The following is a 22,925-nucleotide window of genomic DNA, read 5'->3' on the forward strand; positions in this document are numbered from 1 at the left end:
AGAAAAAAATCTAGAATACTTAATGTTGTTGTTTTAGTTAAATAAAACAATTTAAATGTCTGTCTAGTGATGTTCTCCTAATACAATATGGCAAGAAAATTCTCCAAATATTAATGATTAATCTGTTGAATTGGAGATAGTTCACCTCCCAATGACTTCATAAATATCTGCTTCAGTTACCTTTGGTAAATGAAATAACCAATCATTCATTTTATGATACAGCTGTAAAACTAATCTGAAAAGTTTTCAAAATAAATCACTAAAATGTATACTGTGTACCTTCTAAAAATGAAACTTACACCTATCTCTGAGTTGTGAAAAATATGTTTTAAGGTTATAACAACCAACAAGAATGCACTTTTATGTAGAAAACCATGATTAAATCGAGTTTTTCTGACTAGTGATTTAAATCATGATTTGATCAATTTGATTTAAATCAAATCCACCCCGATTACTTATGTTCAACAATCTGTTCCAACTTTTATTTAACTGTGACACTTGGAGTACATTTCCCAAATCTGAAGAAGAGCTGTGTGTAAGCTCAAAAGCTTATCTCACTCACCAATTGATGTTGGTCCAATAAAGATATTACTTCAGCCGTTTTGTCCCTTAATACCCTGGGACCAACATGGCTACAATAACAACAATCCATAGATGTTTTATTTCATCTCACTATGCTTCCAGCAGATGGTGCAATAGTCTGAGATAATAGATAATACTCTAACATCTATAAAAAAATACTTTCCATCCCAAAGGATCCTCATAGCCGTTCATAAACTACAGCATAGTTACAGGACTAAGAGAAAGCAGTCAATCATTAAATTACTGGACACAAGCAAGACACAGCTGAAATAAGCTAAGGATGGACTATCTACCTGGATTTCAACCTCTATGGGAAATCTCTTCTCTTTGCAATTTTAACTAGTCCCTTGATATTAAGGGCTGGTCTACACTGGGGAGGGTATCGATCTAAGATATGCAACTTCAGCTACGTGAATAGCGTCCTCAGGTCCTCACGGCGCAGGATCGACATCCGCGGCTACCCGTGTCAACTCCACTACTGCCGCTTGCTCCCGTGGAGTTCCGGAGTCGACAGGAGTGCGTTCGGGGATCGATATATCGCATCTAGATGAGACACAATCTATCAATCCCCCAAAAATTGATCGCTTAGTTGTAATTTTTGTGGTTTCCTTTATCTTTAGAACAACATATAATACATAAAAATACATCAATTCTATAGCTAATAATGAGCACCATCTGTATTATAGCAATATCCTTGGGTGGGGCCCAACTGAAATCAGAGCCCCTGTTAAAACATATAGTAAGGGAGTCTTTGCCATGAAGAACTTATAGACTAAATAGGCAAAACAAAGGGTCAGGAAAACAGAATATAACAGAAGAGGAGAAATAGAATCTAACTGCTCTGAACAATATCAGGATAGAGATGTTGTGTCTGGCACAAAACAAAGCATGTCAGTGGCTTCTCATAAATAAATTATCATCATGTAAACGTACCTGACTATAGGGCAATTATGTATTTGGCACGATTTTCCTCATCAAAATCATCATTTGTAATGTAACAGTGTCCAGAGAATCCCATTGTGTCAGGCACTGCATTTACACAAAACGAAGAAATGATGGCTGGCCCAATAGCTTACAAGCTAAGAATAAGACAAGAGACAATGGTGGGAATGAAGTGGCTTTGAGAATTTGTGTGGAATTCCTGTCATGAGTGAAATGTAGAATGCAAGAAAGTGTCAAGGTGCACAGAGTGAAGGAAAAGAGGGGAAAGACAGAAAATAGAAAAATATCAGCATTTCACACCCAGGGCAAATTTATTTCTTTTAAAAAATTAATATTGCATTAAAAGCACAAAAAGTATAAAGTAAGTAATTACAAATTAATCTGCTACTGTACAGTATACCTGTGTGTTTTGCAATACACAATAGGTTGACTGCATTTGCTAACAAGCAGAAAGAGAAGGCCCAGATGTGAATGTATTTTCATAGACAAAATAATGTGCTTTGGGTTGAGGTTCAGTCAGAAATGTTAACACCAGAAACCCGAGTCTAAGAATTACAGTCATCCAACCACTAAGCAGCAACAATACCATGTAACCTCCATGTCCAATCAAAACTCACATTTAAATTCTGAATGCTCACAATTAACTGTTTGTGACCAAACCACAGACCAAGAGGTTTTTTTAATTGAAACCACTGGACAAACATGTTCGAGAATATCATAAGCTGCTCACAGACAATTCACAAAAAAAGAAAAAAGGACAGTTACCTGTTCTGTAACTGGCGTTCTTCAAGATGTGTTGCTCAGGTGTATTCCACATTAGGTGTACGTGCTCGCCACTGCACCGGTGCCGGAAGTTTTTCCCTTAGTAACAATAGTGGGGGAGCCCCGCTGCGACCCCTGGAGTGGCGCCTCTATATCACACCATAAAAAGGGCTGTGCGCTCCCCTCCTCGCCTCAGTTCCTTCTTTCCAGACAACTCTGACAGAGGGGAAGGAGGGCGGGATGCGGAATACACCTGAGCAACACATCTCGAAGAACGCCAGTTACGGAACAGGTAACTGTCCTTTCTTCTTCGAGTGATTGCTCATGTGTATGCCATAGTAGGTGACTCCAAGCTATACCTGATGGAGGTGGGTAGGAGTTTAAGGGTTACCAGGGCGGAGCACCATCCTACCAAACCTGGCATCATCTTGCGTTTGGGAGACGATCACATAGTGCAATGAAAAGGTATGGACAGAGGACCATGTAGCAGCCCTGCAGATATTCTGAATAGGGACATGAGCCACGTAGGCAGCGGACGAGGCCTGAGTTCTTGTCGAATGAGCCTTCACTATAGGAGGCGAGGGAACCCTTGTCAGGTCATAACAAGTGTGTATGCACGAGGTGATCCAGCAGGAGATCCGCTGAGTGGAGACCAGTCGCCCCCTCATACGCTCAGCATAAGCAATGAAAAGCTGAGGGAATCTACGGAACGGCCTGGTTCAGTCTACGTAAAAAGCCAGCGCTCTACGCACATCTAGCACGTGCAGGTGTTGTTCCTCATTGGAGGAATGGGGCTTAGGACAGAGGACTGGGAGGAAGACGTCTTGATCCATGTGAAAAGAGAAGACTACCTTCAGCAGAAAAGCCAAGTGTGGGCGGAGCTGGAGTATATCTCTATGAAAGACCGTATACGGGGGTTCAGAGGTCAGGGCCCTAAGCTCCAAGACCCGGCTGGCTGAGGTGATAGCTATCAGGAACGCCACGTTACACGATAGGTGGGACCAAGAACACATAGCCAAAGGCTCAAACGGAGGCCCTGTGAGGCGGGAGAGCACTAGGTTCAGGTCTCAGACCGGGACCAGGGGTCTACTGTAAGGAAATGCCCAATCCAGCCCTTTCAAAAACCGGGAGGTCATATGGTGTGAAAACACCAAGTGGCCCTGCACCAGGGGGTGGAAAGCCAAAATGGCCACCAGGTGCACCCTAACCAAAGAGGGTGCCAGCCCTTGGGTCCTAAGAGACAGGAAGTAATCAAGGATGAGCTGGATAGACACACAGGAGGCAGAAGAACCCCCCTCCCTTGCCCACATGGAGAACCGATACCATTTGGCCAGGTAGGTTCGACTTGTGGGCAATTTCCTGCTCTCAAGCAGGACCTGTCTAACATCCTGAGAACGCCTCCCCTCCTCCTCATTCAACCATGGAGCAGCCATGCTGTCAAATGGAGCACGGCCAGGTTGGGGTGGAGGAGACGTACTCCCTCCTGTGAGAGGAGGTCCAGTCGGAGCAGCAGCCTGCACGGGGGGGCCACTAAAAGCTGCAGGAGGGACTGTACCAATGTTGACGGGCCCAATTCAGGGCTATGAGGATAAATTTGAGCCCCGTCTCCCTTTACCTTCTGTAGGACCCTGCCTATAAGGGGAAAGGGCAGGAAGCCGTAGAACAGGTGGTCCGACCATGGGATTAGGAACATGTCCGATATCGCCCCTTCGCCCTCTCTCGCCCTGGAGCAGAATCGTGGGCATAGGCAATTCTGGATGGTGGCAAATAGATCTACCTGGGGAGTGTCCCACTCTAGGAAGAGCTGCCTGGCCACCTTCCTGTGTAGAGAGCACTTGTGTTGTTGGGAGAAGAACCTGCTTAGGTGATCTGCGAGCATACTGCGCCTGTCAGGCAGGTGAAAAGCCCTCAGGAGCTGGGCTTCCTGGCACAAGGCCATGCAACACATGCCCCCTTGCCTGTTGATATACATTACAGTCATATTGTCCGTGAGGACCCTGACCAAATTCCCCCCTAGGGGCTGGCTGAAGGCTATGCATGCCAGGCACACCGCCCTGAGCTCCTTGACATTCACGTGCAGACACAATTCCGAGGATGACTATCTGCCCTGGGTTTTGAAGCTCTCTACATGGGCTCCCAAGTCTGAGGTGTCCGACACCAGATCTAGTGCAGGAGGGGGTTCCCTGAAGGGGATTCCCTGAAGCATGATGCCCGGGAGGAACCACCATTGCAGGTCGGCTTCTACATTGGGTGGCAACATGACGGCCTCGTCCAGGTCGTACCTGGCCTAGGAATACTGGGAGGCCAGCCAGAGTTGGAGGGGCCTCATCCTGAGCCTGGCATGTTGCACCACGGATGTGCATGATGCCATATGGCCTAGGATTTGAAGGCACACCCGAGCCATCATCACCTGAAAGGCCATGACCAAGGTGACGAGACCTTTAAGCATCTCAAACCTGTCCTGGGGAAGGGAGGCTGTGGCTACCCGGGAGTCTAACAGCGCCCCTATGAAGTGTTGGACTGGGACTAAAGTGGACTTTTGTTCACCACCAGGCCTAGACTCGTGAAAGTATGTAGCAGAAATTCCATCTGCACCTGGGACCGAGACTTGCCATTGAGCAGCCAGTCGTCCAGGTAGGGGGAAGATCTGCAGCCCGTTCCTCCATGCATTTGTTAAAAACCCTGGGGGCCGTGGAAAGGCCAAAAGGGGAGGACTGTAAACTGGTAATGGTGTGTCCCTACCAGGAAGTGGAGGAAGTGCCTGTGACCCTCAAAAATGTGGATATGGAAATATGCTTCCTGGAGATCCAGGGATTCGAACCAATCTCCCAGGTCCAGGGACGGAACAATAGAAGTCAGGGACACCATACAGAATTTGCAGTGAACCAGAAACTGGTTGAGATTCCTTAGGTCAAGGATGGGCCTGACCCCCTGAGCCCGCCTTTCACCATTGGAATCAGGAAATACTGGGAGTAAAACCGTTTGCCCTGGAATCTCAAGGTACCCTCTCCACCGCGCCTAGGGCGAGAAGGCACAACACCTCCTGATTTAGAAGGAAAGCATGCTCTAGTTCCCCAGGAACATCCTGGGATGAAGGATGACGTGGTGGGGCTGCATCAAACTGCAGCCTGTACCCCTCGCAGATGGTACTGAGGACCCACCAGTCCGACGTTATACGGGATCAATGCAGTCTGAAGGCCAACAAACAGTTGCCAAAAAACAACTTTATTAACTGGGGGGTTTCCCTGGCAACAGGCCAGGTGGCCCCCCGCAATCAAAAATGCCTCTTCCCTTGCCTCTTACCCTTCGAGGGGCCGGGGCGTGGGGCCGAACGGGACTGGCACTGTGACCTGCGCCTCTGGTCCCTAGGCCTCTTAGGCAGAGGCCCATATCTGCCCCTTATGGCAGGAGCCGAGGGCTGTGGCCTGCGTTTATCCTTGGCTGGCGGGACATACAGGCCGAGGGTCTGCAGGGTGGTGCGGGAGTCTTTTATCCCGTGCAGACGAGTATCCGAATCCACCACCAGTGAGTTTGAGGCAGGGTGAGTGTACAGGTACTCATGCCCCCACGTTGGCACAAAGTACTTCCGCTCTGCCTTCTTAGAAATGGATGGCAGAGAGGCCGGGGTTTGCAATAGCCAATTGAAATGTTGGCTACCCCTTGGTGAAGCGGTTGGGCCACGCAGCCGGGTGCCAAGGATAACAGGACATTAAACAAATTGACCAACGGTTCTTCCATTTCCTCCCCCTGGAACTGAAGGTTGGTGGCTATATGCTGGAAAAGCTCCTGATGAGCTTTGAAATCCTCCTGAGAATGAGGGGGTGGTGCCGCTATGAAGTTGTCCGGTGCCGACAAGATGACTGGTACCATCCCTAGGGCATCAGGCGGTGCCAGTAGGTCACACTCCGTGTCCATGTCCGGTTGCAGCACCGGTGGTTCTGCACCCGAGTACTGCTCTCAGTGCCGAGGTGGAGACGTGGAGGATGCTTGGGAAGCCCCAGCCACAGAGCGGGGTCTCAGTAGTGCGGGGGCCTGGGACCATGGTGCCCACTGGCACCACTGTCCTTGCCATGGTGCCCCTTGCCACTGCACTGGCTGAGGCCTGACCAGGGTTACGCGTTCCTGAGGGACGGTGTGGCCTGTGAAAGGATGACTGGGAGCTGAGGCTGAAGTGACCAAGGATCACACGGTGCCGTAGGAGCGGCTCGATCGGTCCTATCTATGACTGGTCCAGCCTCGGGATTTACACCTCGATGACAATGAGATAAACATCTGTCATAAACAGATAGCTAAGGGTTAATGTCTCTTTCACCTGAAGCACCTGACCAGAGGACCAATCAGGAAACCGGATTTTTTTCAACTTTGGGTGGAGGGAAGTTTGTGTCTGAGTCTTTGTTTTCTGTCTGCCTGCTTTTTCTCTGAGCTTTGGAGAAGTAGTTTCTACTTTCTAGTCTTCTAAGTGTAAGGACAAAGAGATCAGATAGTAAGTTATATGGTTTCTTTTCTTTGGTATTTGCATGAATATAAGTGCTGGAGTGCTTTGATTTGTATTCTTTTTGAATAAGGCTGTTTATTCAATATTCTTTTAAGCAATTGACCCTGTATTTCATCACCTTAATACAGAGAGACCATTTGTATGTATTTTTCTTTCTTTTTATATAAAGCTTTCTTTTAAGACCTGTTGGAGTTTTCTTTACTTCAGGGAAATTGAGTCTGTACTCACCAGGGAATTGGTGGGAGGAAGAAATCAGGGGAAATCTGTGTGCGTTGGATTTGCTAGTCTGATTTTGCATTCCCTCTGGGTGAATAGGAAAGTACTTTTTGTTTCCAGGACTGGGAACTGAGAGGGGGAGTCACTCTGTGTAATTTCACAGAGCTTGTGTCTGTGTATCTCTCCAGGAGCACCTGGAGGGGGGAAGGGAAAAAGGATTATTTCCCTTTGTTGTGAGACTCAAGGGATTTGGGTCTTGGGGTCCCCAGGGAAGGTTTTTCAGGGGGACCAGAGTGCCCCAAAACACTCTAATTTTTTGGGTGGTGGCAGCAAGTACCAGGTCCAAGCTGGTAACTAAGCTTGGAGGTTTTCATGCTAACCCCCATATTTTGGACGCTAAGGTCCAAATCTGGGACTAAGGTTATGACAACATCGGAGGTGCTGTCTCTGGACTCCCGTCGGCGACCTCAGCCACAACGCGCTGGTGACTGTCAGGACTCACTCCGACCATGGTGCGCGGCATGGTAAGATCAACGGTGCCAATGGTGTCGTGACCTGCTATCACTACGGCTGGACGAGGAGCATCGACACTTTCTGTCTTGGCGCCTGCCGTCCCTGCGTATCGAGCAAGACTCCAGTGACTCGTTCCCAGGTGACCCCAACAACGGAGTGGGAACCTGCCGCGGGCTACGGGAAGGTCCCGCGGATCGAGCGGGGACATCAACCTCCAACCTGGCTGGTGAGGGCTGGCAAGCGCCCAGCGACAGCTTCCCTTGGGGCCCAAATTCGGGTGGCCCGCTCAGTACCGGCAGAACCAGGATGGCATGCACTGCCTGAGCTGTGTCTGGTGTTGACAGAATCCTCACATGCTGATGGGGCTGGACTACTCCGCTCCACGTGAGTCAGAGGTCTGGGTCCCAAGGGGGATTGTGGGCTGCCCAACTTGGGTCCATCCTCACCCCTGTTCTTATCTCGGCACTGCTGGCTCTTGGCTTGCTTCTTGGCCAGGGAGAGCTGCCAGCAGGTGGATGGGGCTTTGCTCCGCACCAAGGATGCGGTGCCCGGTGGGATCGGTGCGGCGGGGCCAGAGCCGACTCCATAAACAGAGCCCGGAGTCAGATCTCACGTTCGCATCTAGTACGGGGCTTGAAGGACTTACAGATTTTGCAGCGCTCACTTATGTGAGTCTTGCACAAACAGCGAAGACACTCAGAGTGTGGATCACTTGTGGGCATGAAATTGTGACAGATGTCACATGACTTGAAGCCAGCTATTAACTGGAGAAAACTAGTAACAGACGAAGATCTTACTACTAAGGAAGATACTCCAGTAAAGCTGGAGCACAAGTTCCGACTACCTTCACTGGTGGCAAGAAGGAACTGAGGGTGGAGAGGGAGCATGCAGCCCCTTTATGGCACCATATAGAGGCGCCACTCCAGGGGTTTCAGCGGGGCTCCCCCATTACATGTACTGCTAAGGGAAAAACTTGCAGCACCAGTGCACGTGGCGAGCACGCACACCTACTGTGGAATACACATGAGCAATCACTCAAAGAAAAACTAAATTTGTCAAGTTACTTGCTACAAGTTATTTTCTCAGCTCTACACAGCTATTACTTGCAATAAGTATAAGGAAATCAGGAAATCATGGAAATACTATACTAAACCTATATTGTAATGGTGGGTAACTAAGTGTTTTTATGGCAACCACTGTATTAAGTAAGCATCATGTACTACAGAAGGAACTGAATGTTTATTCATAGTATCCTTAGAACAAAAATTAAAGCCACAAGAAATGTATTTTTTAAAAAATCCTTGGAGTCTGCCTCTTTCTTCTCAGGTATTATTACAAAAATGTCAGTGATACTTTAAAGCCTCTTTTTGCAGAGTGAGAAAAAAAATCATAGAATCACAGAATATTAGGGTTGGAAGAGACCTCAGGAGGTCATCAAGCCCAATCCCCGGCTCAAAGCAGGGCCAACCCCAACTAAATCATCCCAGATAGGGTTTTGTCAAGCCAGACCTTAAAAACCTTGAAGGATGGAGATTCCACCACCTCTCTAGGTAACCCATCCTAGTGCTTTACCACCCTCCTAGTGAAATAGTGTTTCTTAATATCCAACCTAGACCTCCCCCACTATAACTTGAGACCATAGCTTCTTGTTCTGTCATCTGCCACCACTGAGAACAGCCTAGCTCCATCCTCTTTGGAACCCCCTTGCAGGTAGTTGAAGGCTACTATCAAATCCCCCCTCACTCTTCTCTTCTGCAGACTAAATAACTCCAGTTCCCTCAGTCTCTCCTCATAAGTCATCTGCCCCAGCCCCCTAATCATTTTCATTGCCCTCCACTAGACTCTCTCCAATTTGTCCACATTCCTTCTGTAGTGGAGGGGGATCAAAACTGGACGCAATACTCCAGGCGTGGCCTCATCAGTGCGGAATAGAGGGGAATAATCACTTCCTTCAATCTGCTGGCAATACTCCTCTCCTACTAATACAGCCCAATATACATCAGGGGTGCACATAAGTCTCTTGGCAAAGTAGATATTCAGTTAAATAAGAAAGAAAAATGCCAGTGAAAGATGTATAATATTCAGAGAAAGACTTTCATTACATTACAAAAAAAATTTCTTGCACTTTTTATTTTTGTTTTCAACCACCTTGCTCATAATTATATGATCCTCTTTTCATGTCCTTCCAAATATCATAGGACAAAGCCTACTTTCACTGTTGCTTTGCTGTATGTATTTTTGTTTTTCTCAACACATGATCTGAATGAATTTGTTTTTAGATATAGGATTTCCGATAGTAAAGTAATTAGCAAAGCAGTAATACCTCTGAGCTTATACTCTGAAGATCACCTACCTGAAATAAAATGAGATTAAGGGAGAGATGACAATTTACATCATCTGTGGATCTGACCCTTTATATAAAACAGAAATATAAATATACATCACACACAAACTTCAGACTTTTTTTTTTTGTATAAAACTAAGAGGACTTATCTAACACTCAGCATCAACAGTCAAGAGAACATCTCAAATCTACAATATGAATAGAATTTATAAAATGTCAGAATTGTGAGATTTTGCAGACTTTTATTGCTTGAATTCATACAGGTGGGCTCATGGGGATACGTGGCTCTCAGAAAGAAGAGTTTTGGTGCATGCAGTGAAAAGCAAAATTCAATACAGATAATGAAAAATACAAGTAACACTAAGAAATTAAGTGCAACAATCCGCATACATAATGTATACTGTCTGTTGTCATCATATGCATAAACAGATACCAAGTTCTCTGCCTGCTTTTCATGCAAAACTATATCAGAATCACTACAAAAGCAAATGAGAATGAAACGTATTTATCTCCGTAACCTAATACTCCTGATGCTGCTGTTTATGGAGAAATGACAGTGACCTCCTGAATAAATCATGGCAGAGATGTTTTTCAAGATATTTGATTATAGGGAAATGGTGATAGATCTTTATTTTCTGATCTGTTTTACAGGTCTCATTTTTATGGTCATTTCCTTATTTTGTCTGTTGACCCCCTAAGCCACAACATACTGAAACATTTCTGCAAAAGGTCTCTAAACGCAATTAACTCTTTGGATGTGAAGCATCAGAGTAACCTTACCAAAGAAGGACAGTGTATGGAACAGAACAGTTCTGTATAGCAATGGCCAGAGACACTGACAGAGTCGTATTTTTTTTCAGTACCTACAAGAACTGAGAAAGAAAGAAAAATGCTGCATTCATGCATACCAGCACACTGGTAGAGAGGAAAAGACTAAAAGTTGGTCTCTAGCAGGGCAATCCAAAGAGAAAAAATATAGAACAGACACTCTGAATTTTATATGAAGAGCATAGGCCTTTTGAGAAAGTTATTTGTACAGAATACACATCTTCCAAAAACCAAACAACCAGCATGGCTATCCTTAACTTTAGTAACCTACTGCTCTTCAAAGGACTGCTGTTCTTCTCTTAATCAATAAAAATAGCTGAATCACTCATGCAAATTGTTTTCTCTATCTCACATTCTTCTATGTGTATATTTATTTTTAAAGATCACGTGCATTACTATGTGTGACAAAAGGAGACATTTCAGCTATGGACTCAGAGCACAATACAAAAAAACCCAATTGCAATAATGAATAGAAATAACTCTAGATATGCACAGTTTCTTATCCCTGCTGTCCAAAAGAGTGGGGTTGTCCACCACGGTGGCACCATATCCACATGCTCAAGTCTCTAAAAAATATCCTCCATAAGTATGGGGCTTTGCACAATCAGGTGATGGGAAGATGCACACTGTCCCATCAGCACCTAGTAGAAACTCCATGAAAGGTAATATGGCCATAAGTTATAGGTAAGAGTTAGAGCAGGGGTAGACGCCCTATGGCACGCGTGCCAAAGGCGGCATGCGAGCTGATTTTCAGTGGCACTCACACTGCCTGGGTCCTGGCCACTGGTCCGGGGGCTCTGCATTTTAATTTAAATTTAAATGAAGCTTCTCAAACATTTTAAAAACTTTATTTCCTTTACATACAACAATAATTTAGTTATATATTAGAGACTATAGAAAGAGACCTTTTAAAAACTTTAAAATGTAATACTGGCACACAAAACCTTAAATTAGAGTGAATAAATTAAGACTCGGCACACCACTTCTGAAAGGTTGCTGACCCCTGAGTTAGAGGACACTAGAGCCAGCATAAAAGGCTCTTATCCCCCAGTGGCTCCAAGATCTGCAGAGTTTGGAGCACTACAACATCTGCCTTCTTCTGAGGTGTTCACATATGGGGAACAAAATCACATCTTCTCATGCCACCTCCTCTAATGGAACAATTTGGAAGAAACTTGATGACAAAACAAAATGCTCTTATCCATGGACCTGGCTTCATATAATTAAGGGCTGATCCTTCAGTAAAATTCAAAAGAGTCAAATTCTGAAGTCAGCTAATAATCCCACTAAAGTAAGTGGGGTTGCAGCAGCATAAATGAAAGTGAAATTTGAAAGAAGAGATAGAAGTTTGAACTGTATGAGTGTCTAGAGGAAAGTATGACATTAACCTCCTTTGAACAAGGCAGCTGATGATACAGCACATGAACAAACTATGGGAAAAACCTAAGAATTCAACAGAAAATTGATTCCATTTTATGATTTTGACCCTCCTATGAAATTGAATAGAGGATTATATCCTTGTCATAGAACACATGTAGGATGGTTCATAAAACATAAGATCACTATTTAATTCTATAGATTTTTCCAGTATTGTCGGTAGAACATTCTGAATTTTCTATTAAACTCAATTAGTTTTCCCCATATTAAATTCTATGACACTTTTCCATAACTTTTGTAGTAAAAGATTCAAGAAGCTGATCAAAATCTCTGCAACTATTATAAAATTATTCACCCCTTCAACTATTTTCCAGTTGTTAAGTTTAAAGTATAGCATTGCTTGTGTATACAGTTTTTAATGAATCAAGAATGTGTGTGTGTATATATATATATATATATATATATATATATATATATATATATATATAAACCAGAATTTATATCCAAAGAGCAAGATTGTACTCAGCCCTATGTGGATGTTCTAGAAGAATAAGTGGACATAGTGGCGGCTCCACGCACCAGTGCACAAAGCAGGTACTTGGGGCGGTAAACAGCGGGGGGCACCCTGCCGGTTCCTGAGAGGGCAGCAGTCAGGCAGCCTTCGGCGGCGTGCCTGTGGGAGGTCCGCTGGTCCCGCGGATTCGGCAGCAGGTATGCTGAAGCCGCGGGACCGGCGGACCTCCCACAAGCAAGCCGCCGAATCCGCAGGACTGGGGACCTCCCACAGGCAAGCCGCCGAAGGCAGCCTCCCTGCCGTGCTTGGGGTGGCAAAAAAGCTAAAGCAGCCCCTGAGCGGACACAAGGAGCAGTCTTGCTCCCATGCCTACCTTTGTTCATGGGCCAGGCAATTGCAGTTCTTGCACTTCCTGGAGCATGGAAAAGAGAGGAAGCAGGAGACGTAACGTAGCCCTTCCCCAATCTGCAAGGTGGCTCTGCTTATGGGGAGTGCAATACTGCATGCTGTATCCTGTCAAATTGTGGCACAGTGTCTGTGTTCCCAAAACCATTATATTATTGAAACTGTTGTCTGAAGCTCAACTTCCAACAGAAGCTCCCATTGGGGTTCTGCCTTAAAGGCACAATTTACCCAAAAGCTAATGAAAAATAAATTGCAATATTACAGCACATTATTTACCTCACTGCCCATCTTTGAGCATTTTACTTCTCTTCCTGCCTTCTGTGAATGTCAAAAATAAATCATGAGCTCAGGAAGAGAACTTGAGGAAGGGGAGCACATCTGGGGGTATTTTTTCAAAAAGGACTGAGTGGGAATTTAGCTGTACAAGATCCTTTCACGGCAATGGGAATTGTGCATTTAAATCTCCATATATTTCCAAAAATTCACCAGCTGAGAAAAATATCCAACTACTTAAACCTATGTTGATCAGAAATCCTAGCAACTGGTTCTTTATACTGGCATTTAAGGACAACAACAACAACAAAAAAAAGCAGCTATCAGTGTGAAAACAGAGTGACAAATTATATTGTGTCTGTGTTATCCAAAGCTGGTTTGTATAGTACTTGTCACACTTCCAAGACGAGGGCACAACCAATGGGGTTGTATATATTACTGTCTTTTCTGTGTACTTGAAATGACAAAGCATTATTTAAAAAGTATATAAGTGATTTTAACATGATTTTCAATTAAAGGAAGAAAGCATACTTTAGGCTTTTATTATGTGAAATAAAAGTCAATGAAATTCACTCATGATAGACAATGAAGTGGAACAAATTAATACCATGCACTACCAGCCCTTTGGTATACTATCCATTCAAAGTAGATATCATCCTTATCTGGGCAGACCGTGAAGACAAATGAAACAAGTTTCCATAAAGCTTTCAACAATTTCTATTCAGCCTTCAGAATCAAAATGGAAAATGTAAGAGAAAAGATCGTTTTCTCAATCCTACAAGTACTGTGAACTTGGGAAAATTAATATATCCATCTATGGACAGCGAACAGGTTGTTTTAACTATTCACACTCCATAGGTTATACTAAAATGAGTGCTATCTTCAGACAAAATCATAGGCGTTAGCATGACTATTCAAAAATAGGAGACTAATATACCTGGATAACTGACAGAGTGCATTACCCATCCAAGTCCCAGGAGACTTCACCAAGCAGTTTAGCCAGCATCACTCAGATGAAACCAAAAGGCCAATATTTTATAAAGTTAGGAATGATTTTGGGTGCCCAATCTGACAACTCTTGCAGAACCTGGATTCTGAAAATAAGAACCCTTTAAGATGTCTCAAATTGGGAACCCAAAATCTGATGCACGCAAAAATCACTAGCCAGTTATAAAGATCTTGGCAAAGGTCCACACATCCATTTTCCTTGGCAGGTGTGCAGGGAGTATGGAACCATAACAGAGAGGTTAAGTGGCTGCGAAGCAAAATTAATAGAAGCTTGTTAAAATTACTGAGCCTACAGACACCAAACGGAGCAAGAGGAAAGAAAGGCAGACCTCAGTCAGCAGCATCCATCTATCCATAAGCTACTTAAAAATCTATGCTCCACAGGGCATGAATCAGACCCTAGGGTGGAGAGGGCAGTCTCAACAGGAAGGCCATGGCATTAGAGCAAAACACACTCACCTCACCATAAGTGATTGTTCTGCTCTAAATGCAAGACTTAACTTCTTCATTTAAGCTTCTTTTGTAACAGCATCTCCACGATTACTATGGTTACCAACTTTCTAATTGCAGAAAACCCAGAACCTTTGCTCTGTCCAGAGGCTGCGTCCCTTCTCCCAGGGCCCACCTCCTGCTCACTCCATTCCCCCTCCCTCCCTTGTTTGCTCTCCCCCACTCACTCACTCACTAATTTTCACCAGGCTGGGGCAGGAGGTTAGAGTGCAGGAGGGGGTGAGGGCTCTAGTTGAGGATGTGGGCTCCGGCCTGGAGGGTAGGGCCGAGGGGTTCGGAACGTGGGAGGGGGCTCTGGGCTGGGACAGGGGGTTGGAGTGCAGTCTCCGGCTGGGGGTATGGGCTCCGAGATGGAGCCGAGGATGAGGGGTTTGGGATGCAAGAGGGGGCTCCGGGTTGGGGCCGAGGGGTTTGGAGTGTGGGAGGGGGCACACAGTGAAGGCTCTGGGAGGGACTTTGGGTGTGGAAGGGGTTTTGGGTGTGGGCCGCACTGACCTCAGACGGCTCCCAGGAAGTGGTGATATGTCCCTCCAGCTCTTAGGTGGAGGCATGGCCAGGACACTGTGAGCGCCGCCCCCAGGTGCTGGAACAGAGCCAATGGGTGTTGTGGGGGTGGTACCTGTGGGTAGGCCAATGAGAGCTGCAGAGCTGGCAATCAGGGCGTGGGCAGCACGCAAAGACCCCATGGCCAGAGAGACATGCCGGCTGCTTCCCAGGAGCCACACAGAGACAGGTAGGGAGCCTGCTAGCCTCGTATCAACCAGACTTTTAATGGTCCAGTTAGCAGTGCTGACCAGGGCCACCAGGGTCCCTTTTACACTGGGTGTTCCAGTTGAAAACCGGACACTTGGCAACCCTAACCATGACCAGTAAACAATTTGTGGGGACGAAGACGGAACACAAGTAGAAAAGAAGAGAGATAAGAGAAAGGGAAAATACACTGAGAATTGAGAGACATTGAGGGAACAGAAGGCCTTTTTAGGATGCATAATGATGTATTGAATTTTGTCTTGTGCTTAGAGATCACAGTAATAACATAAGAATTCCCATACTGGTCCATCTAGTCCAGCATCCTGTCCTCCAACAGAGGCCAGTGGCAGATGCTTCAGAGGTAACGAACAGATCAGAGCAATGTTGTTATATAAATCAAAAAGATAAAACAGATTATATATATAGTAGTGGACACTTCAGAAGTGGGGAGGCTCGTACCATTACAAAACCCAATAAACTACAACAACCCCTCCTCCATCTTAGAAAGTCCAGTATAAATTCTAACTTCTTCCTCAGCCAGTGAGACAACTTTTCTTCAGGTCTAATTGATTGTCCCAGTTCCTTTAAATATTAAAATGCAGTTCTTTCTATGATCCCTGAAGGCTTCAACCCTTCTGTTAGTCCTGGGAAGACAGCCAAGCAAACAAAAAGTTATATCTTTCCTTGTAAGATGTAATTTTGTAAAATACGAAACTGCTGCTTACATAAAGGGGTTTGACATGCTAATTTTCGAGAAATCAAGTTTTCATATATCTATGTAAATGTGTTTTATTGGTAGGAAAGATAAGTATGAAAGAAGACAAAACATCAAAACACATACAAACCACTATAAATACATTTGATTAATCTTAAGAATACACAACTGCTTCTGATATGAGGCCAAAAACACAGAAGCTTCAATTAAAAGGAAATATAAAAACGAATCTGTAAATGTTAGCCAGTAACCATGCCAGAACAGGATAGTCCTCATACTTAGAATGATTAATCTAGGTCTGTGCAGGAAGCCACATGAAAGTGGCCTCCTCCATCACAATATGACAAAGTATATTACTTGAAATCAGATTCACAGTCACATATATTATAATTCAGTTGAGGAAAACCACAGGACAACTCATTTTCTTGGTAAATTCAACCAATTTAGTTGGGGGGTTCTCTTAGGGTACTTTTTGTTTTTGTTTTATAAATTTCCAAGGGATACAAGAGAGGTTGTGGGCCTGTGGAATAGATGAAGGAATGCATGGAACGTAATTATCAGAAGATCATTTTTTATTGCATTGGAATATTATGAAAACTAAAGAAATGTTATGTCCCAATTTTCTATACCTATATTTGGAAGATTTCTGGATCCATTAATTTGTCTTGTAATTGGATTTATAATAATCCAAACTACTGACAGGTACTAGAAAATACTCTGGGAGTCAGTTCATGTGGTTTAATTTCAGTAAACAACTGGGAGATGAAAATAAATCACAGAATCATACAAGATTAGGGTTGCAAGAGGCCTCAGAAGGTCATCTAGTACAACCCCCTCCTCAAAGCAGGACTAACCCCAACGAAATCATCCCAGCCAGGGCTTTGTTAAGACAAGTTGTAAAATATTGAAGATTTTAAGTGAGAAAAAGTACTTAAAATCAATGCAAAATTTCACTGATAACCAATGAAAGGATTTCAGGACCAAAGTAATACAGCATGACCACATAATTGGCATACAGTGAGAACTGCAGCTGCATCATTTTGCATCAGCTGAAGTTTTTTTTTTTAAAAAACATGCACTATCATAAAAATCAATAGGAACAGAAGAGATATTCAGTAGCTAATGTTGAGATCCTGTCAAAAGTCATTTACACATCCCAACACTAACAGACAAGTTATCAGACATCAGTCAATTATATCCCAAAGATTTCTGGCATAAATCTTAAAATAAGATTTAACTCCTAAATTAGCAGAGAGGTGGAAGCCTACTTGATGCAAATAAGTTACTGTACATTCACTGTATAAAGCATTATAAAGCATTCACTGTATAAACCAAAGTGATACTAGCTTAAAACAGGAACTATGAGAGGTTATGGAGTTTGGGAATATCATTGCTAGCACAGGACAAACAAAAATCATGATTAACAAATGTAGTACAGAGCTTGTCTAAAATAAGATTTTAACAAAAAGTGAAATGGTATTCCTAACACAGGATAAAAGGTAAGTCAACTAAACACGCTGATCAAAGGCAACCAAAATATTCAGAAGGATCCAGGCAAATTCAACCTTACTTGTTGGTTATGGGTAAACTTCCAACAGTTCAAATATTCAGTATGGATCAGCTAAGTGTTCTGTAATGTATATAAAGTTTTTCACAATCTTCTGAGGTCTCCTCCTGTCTCCCAAGTCAGTCAGACCCTTCAACTCCATTATTCCAATTTTCTTGAGCCATCTATCTCTGAGTCCAGAATTCCCTCTCTTTGTCTTCTTATAGATAAACTAAACACAATAATCCCCCATCCATAACTATCAGATACACCTGATATCGCCTGGAAGGAAGGTCTCTATAATGCAGCTTCTGCTTATGTTAGTGTGTCACATAATCCACTGCCCTCCTCTTTTACTATACATGTACTAGATCTCATGAGATCTACAGACAACTGCTGGTCCATTAGAACATGCTAGATCTGCTAACAATCTATAGTTATATACAAGTAACCTACCAATATCCAAATTATTTCCATCCTAAATAAGGTTCAGTCTGGTTTAAAATTTGGGTTGTTATTTCTTTGGAAGAAGGTTAAGTCATCCCTTCCTATTAGCAAACATCTTTGTAAAATATGGTTTAGACTGTCTAGCTGATCTAAAGAAATTAGGACTTCATAGGTCTAGGGAGTGGTAAACTCTACACTAGAATTGTGTAATCTGTCTTATTGGTTTTTTAAGATATGTTTGCATGGAAGTACTTTTGTTCCATATAAAAGCACTTTGCTTTCAGCAGGCTTTAGTCGCTGATTCCCACTATTATTTCCTCATATGGAACAGAACTGGGCCTGAAGTCAGATCTTCTGAGGCAAACAAAGTTAGTTCCAGGGGACTGCAACCTAGGTGGGGATCTAAGAATGGGAGAACCTCTTGATTCCTTCCTGAGTGACATGATGGCTCAAGGCCTGGGAAAGAGTCATCTTCACTAAAGACTTTGTATAAGTAAGTTAGTGACGTGTCCAAGAGAAGCATCATAATATCAAACTATTTCAGGAACAAACCCTGTCACTGTGAATATGGAGCATAAAGACAATGTGAGCAGTCAGAGTATTATGAATTTATGGAGTGAAATGGGAGCTTTGCCATTGACTTCAGTAGGATCAGAAATTCACCCCAAACATACAGGATTTACCATGCCCACAAAGTTAGCTGTAAGAAGTAACCAAACATGACATGTTTTCCACTAGGCTTGTCAATTAATCACAGTTAACTCAAGTGATTAACTCAATAAAAATATTAATTGCAATTAATCACGTTAACCGCACTGTTAAACAATAATGGCATACCAATTTAAATTTATTATAAATATTTTGGATGTTTTTCTACATTTTCAATCCATTTCTGGTTACCATTGTGGAGTCATGGACAGGTCGCTGGAGGTCAGCACTGTGAATAGGAGAATTGGTGCCAGGATCAGGGGGACTGTACCACAATGGAGATTGTTCCCATGGAGTGGGTGACAGGGATCTGCACTGAGAAGACAACCAGTGAGAAGATGAACGGTGCTGGTAATACAGATCCTGGCACCTCCCCGTAGGCAAACCACATTGAGAGAGCAGAGACCACAACTGCAGTTCCGGTGATCTCAGGCGAGCCCATGAGGATCTGAGTTGTGAAGCTGGAGATCTGCGGTGCGCAGTCAGAGAGCACTGCCTCAGCTCAGGAGATGGGCATTGCTCAACTGCCCTCTGGGGGGGCTTGGTAGCTAGTTTGCCCTTGTAGGGAGTCTTTGGTGCTTCCTGCGGCACACACAGTGCTAGCTGCGCGGGTAGAGTCCTCTGCCCTCTAGGCACCAGGAGAGACTATGAAGGTGTTGATCCCACCACAAGTCTGGCTCCCCTACTGCTTCAGGGAGTCGGCAGAGGAGCATTTGGAGAGCTAAGGGCTCCAGTGTGGACGAGCGGCCCAAACTGGGTCCTTTGCCTGATACCTCATGGCCTTTCTTCCCTGGTGCCGGGGAGCTGTGTTTCTTGATCATCTTTTTGGGCGCCAGCAACAGACAGCTGTTTTGGGTGGAGCCCGGTGCCAGGGGTGAGCTACACACTGAGGCTGAGGAACTAGGGATAGAGTCCAGCCGGGATGGCTCGGAAGCTGCTCAGAGGGCAGCCCCCATGAGGAGAGCCCTCAAATGGATATCACGCTCTTCCTGGGTCCTGGGGCAAACATTTTTACAGATACACTTGTCCTTCACACGTGATTCCCCCCAGCACTTGAGGCACTAACATGTATAGGCTTGTTGCAGTCTGAGCAGGGCTTAAATCCTGGCGACCAGGGCATGACCCACCTGTGACAAAGTCCCCTAAGGGGCTCTCACTTCTAACTACTATAAACAAACTATTTACAAGGCCCTAAGGCTCAAACTCAGAAGAGATAAAAGTGCTAGCCCTTGCTAATTTTTTTTTTATATTAGATATAATATATTAGATATACCTATCTCCTAGATATACCTATCTCCTAGAACTGGAAGGGACCTTGAAAGGTCATGCTATGCAAGGAAAGGCGTTCTGACCAACCACCACAGGCGGTTAGAAGGAACTGAGAGGATGTAGGGTCGGCAGTGCCTGATATACTGATACATGAGCTTGGCACTCAAGAGGGCAGCACAGCCTATCCTATGGATACTGCTAAGACAAAAATCCCCGATGACCATGCACGTGGGCACGCACACACACAGAATGGAACTGACATGAACAAGCACTTGAAAAAGAATGGAAAGTTTTACTTCACAATTTTCACTTTTCATTTTTATAATTTAATTATTATTTTAGGTTTTTTAATTTTTAAATCCTCTTGGGATTTTCTTTTCAAAAGTGCTCAGTGTTGAAGTCAATGGGATTTTACCATCAACGAGCAAGGTTAGATCATTTTTTAAATCCCGTCTATTATGTATTAAGGACCTTAACTTCACTAAACTGAAGTTTCCTCTTTGAGAATGTGTTCCAAACTATGTAGCTAGTTTAGCAATTCCGATTCACATCACTTCCAAACAACTTCTTCCATCTTACTAAGTTACCTGCCTAAGTATCTTGCATCTCATATCTTTTCAATAATAGCTAGCTATACATTTCAGTAAAATATATATATGGTTAAACTGCATTTGCCTTTTCTTTTCATCATAATTTCTTTATCTTTTTCGTAGATTTTAAAGACCATCATCATGCAGTCTGACTTCCCACATAACATAGTCCATATAATTTCACCCAGTAATTCTTAAACCCATATTTACTGGATGAACTAGAGAACATCTTTTAAACCTTGCTAAGCTGTCCCAATAATTTATGACCCTCACTGTTAAAAAACTGCATTGCTTTTGGACTTTCCTTATGGATAGGAGCAAGAAGTCCTTTTCTATTTGTCCTCACACTGAAAGCTTCTCTGCACCACCTATAATTTCATTTAAGCTTCTCTAAAGTTTTTCCATTTCTACTATGAACTCATGGTTTTACTACTTTTACCAGGTATAATCTCATAACATTCCAGCAAAGCTATATGAAAACTATGCCCCTACTCAAGGGGACAAGTAACTTTAGATTCTAATTATCCTCCTTCAACCAATATTTACCAGAAGAACAAGAAATATCCTAAAACGAAATTCTGTTGCCATTCAGTATCAACCACGCTTTATTTGAAGAACCAAAGTTTACTAAAAGTGGCATAGATTTGCCTCTGCTTAAATTTGACCTTCAAGTGCAAGGTTTAATAGGCTGGGGATTAAAGTTAATCACTGTGGCTTGTTCATTCATCTAGGTTAGAAAGAACTACAAGGAGGAACTAAAACAATATAAAATAAAGCCGGAAGGCAAAAATAGTCTATAAAAGAGACAAAGTGAAGTGTGTATGTGTGAAAGAGAATAGGTTAAAACTAGGTAAAAGACAAATGTTCCAAAACATTTTAAGATTTCATTGCTTTTTCTGTGCTGCATAACAGATTATTAAGGCTACATTTTAATCATGGGTATTTTTAGTAAAAGTCATGGACAGGTCACAGGCAGTAAACAAAAAATTCATGGCCTGTGACCTGTCCATGACTTGTACTATATACCTCAACAATTTTTTTTGGGGGGGGGATGTGTTGTGGATGCTGAGGGGGCATTCGTGCGTGGTCTGGGACTTCACTGCTGATGGGGGGGGCAGTTGGTGGGGCTGGCAGGCTCCCTAACTTCCCGGAAGCGGCAACATCCCCCTCTCTCTGCTCCTAGGCAGAGGTTTGACCAGGCAGCTCGCTGCCTCTGCCCCAAACGCCATCTCTGCAGCTCTCATTGGCCGGGAGCTGCAGCCAATGGGAGCTGCAGGGATGGTGTCCGCAGGCCAGGGCAGCGCACAAAGCCACCTAGCTGCACCTTCCCCTAGGAGCCTAGGGATGTCACTGCTTCTGGGAAGCTCCCTGAGGTAAGAGCCACCCAGAGTCCTCACCCCCTCCCACACCTCAACCCTCAGCACTCTCCCACATTCAAACTCCTGCTGCTCCTGGGGGCAGGGGAGACCAAGACTGCCCCAGCAGCACCTAGTACAGGGGCTGCCTGAGCTACTCAGGCAGCCCCTGGGCCAGGCGTACTGGCCGCTGCAGAAGTCACAGAAAGTGATGGAATCCATGACCTCTGTGACAAACTCGCAGCCTTACAGATGATACATACAAACTGTTGTCTAAGGGAATTAGGCTATACTTGCATACAATGCAAACAAATGACACCTCAAACTGTACAAGTTGCAATCTCTGCTGATTTTAAGCAACTTGTTTCAATGAGAAGATCCAGTCTAACCAACAGAAGATGTTTTATATCACAGTATATGTTAGAGTGCCTCTCAGCCCAGAATACACTGATAGAGCTGTGACCAGTGGAAGTCTAATGCTAGATTGCCCTTGCTATAAAAGAGAGGGGGCAGCTTGCAAAGACATTCTCTGTAAGGGCCTAGGACTCTGGAGTGCCCTCCCAAGCCTGGTCCGAAATAGCCCAGACACACTGCTGAGCCAATTTCTCTTCAAAGACCAGCTGAAACAAGCAGAGAGAGAGAGAGACAGAGAGAGAGAGGGGTACAGGCTGATGAATGGGAGTGTTAGTATTATGTTATATTCTACTGCCTGCAGAATGGGTGATCTGATTCAACTGGATTTAGTTTTTGTAATTTTAAATAATCTGCAAGGCTCT

General features: G+C 44.0%; 1 protein-coding gene across 5 annotated transcripts in view; it reads right to left on the reverse strand.

Annotated features, from left to right (window-relative positions):
- The window catches only part of KCNIP4 (potassium voltage-gated channel interacting protein 4), an 834,558-nt gene that overhangs the window by 329,089 nt on the left and 482,544 nt on the right, over positions 1-22,925 (reverse strand). The window lies entirely within an intron of this gene.

Source organism: Gopherus evgoodei, chromosome 5 (genome assembly GCF_007399415.2).
Source record: "Gopherus evgoodei ecotype Sinaloan lineage chromosome 5, rGopEvg1_v1.p, whole genome shotgun sequence".
Taxonomy (NCBI): Eukaryota; Metazoa; Chordata; order Testudines; family Testudinidae; genus Gopherus; species Gopherus evgoodei.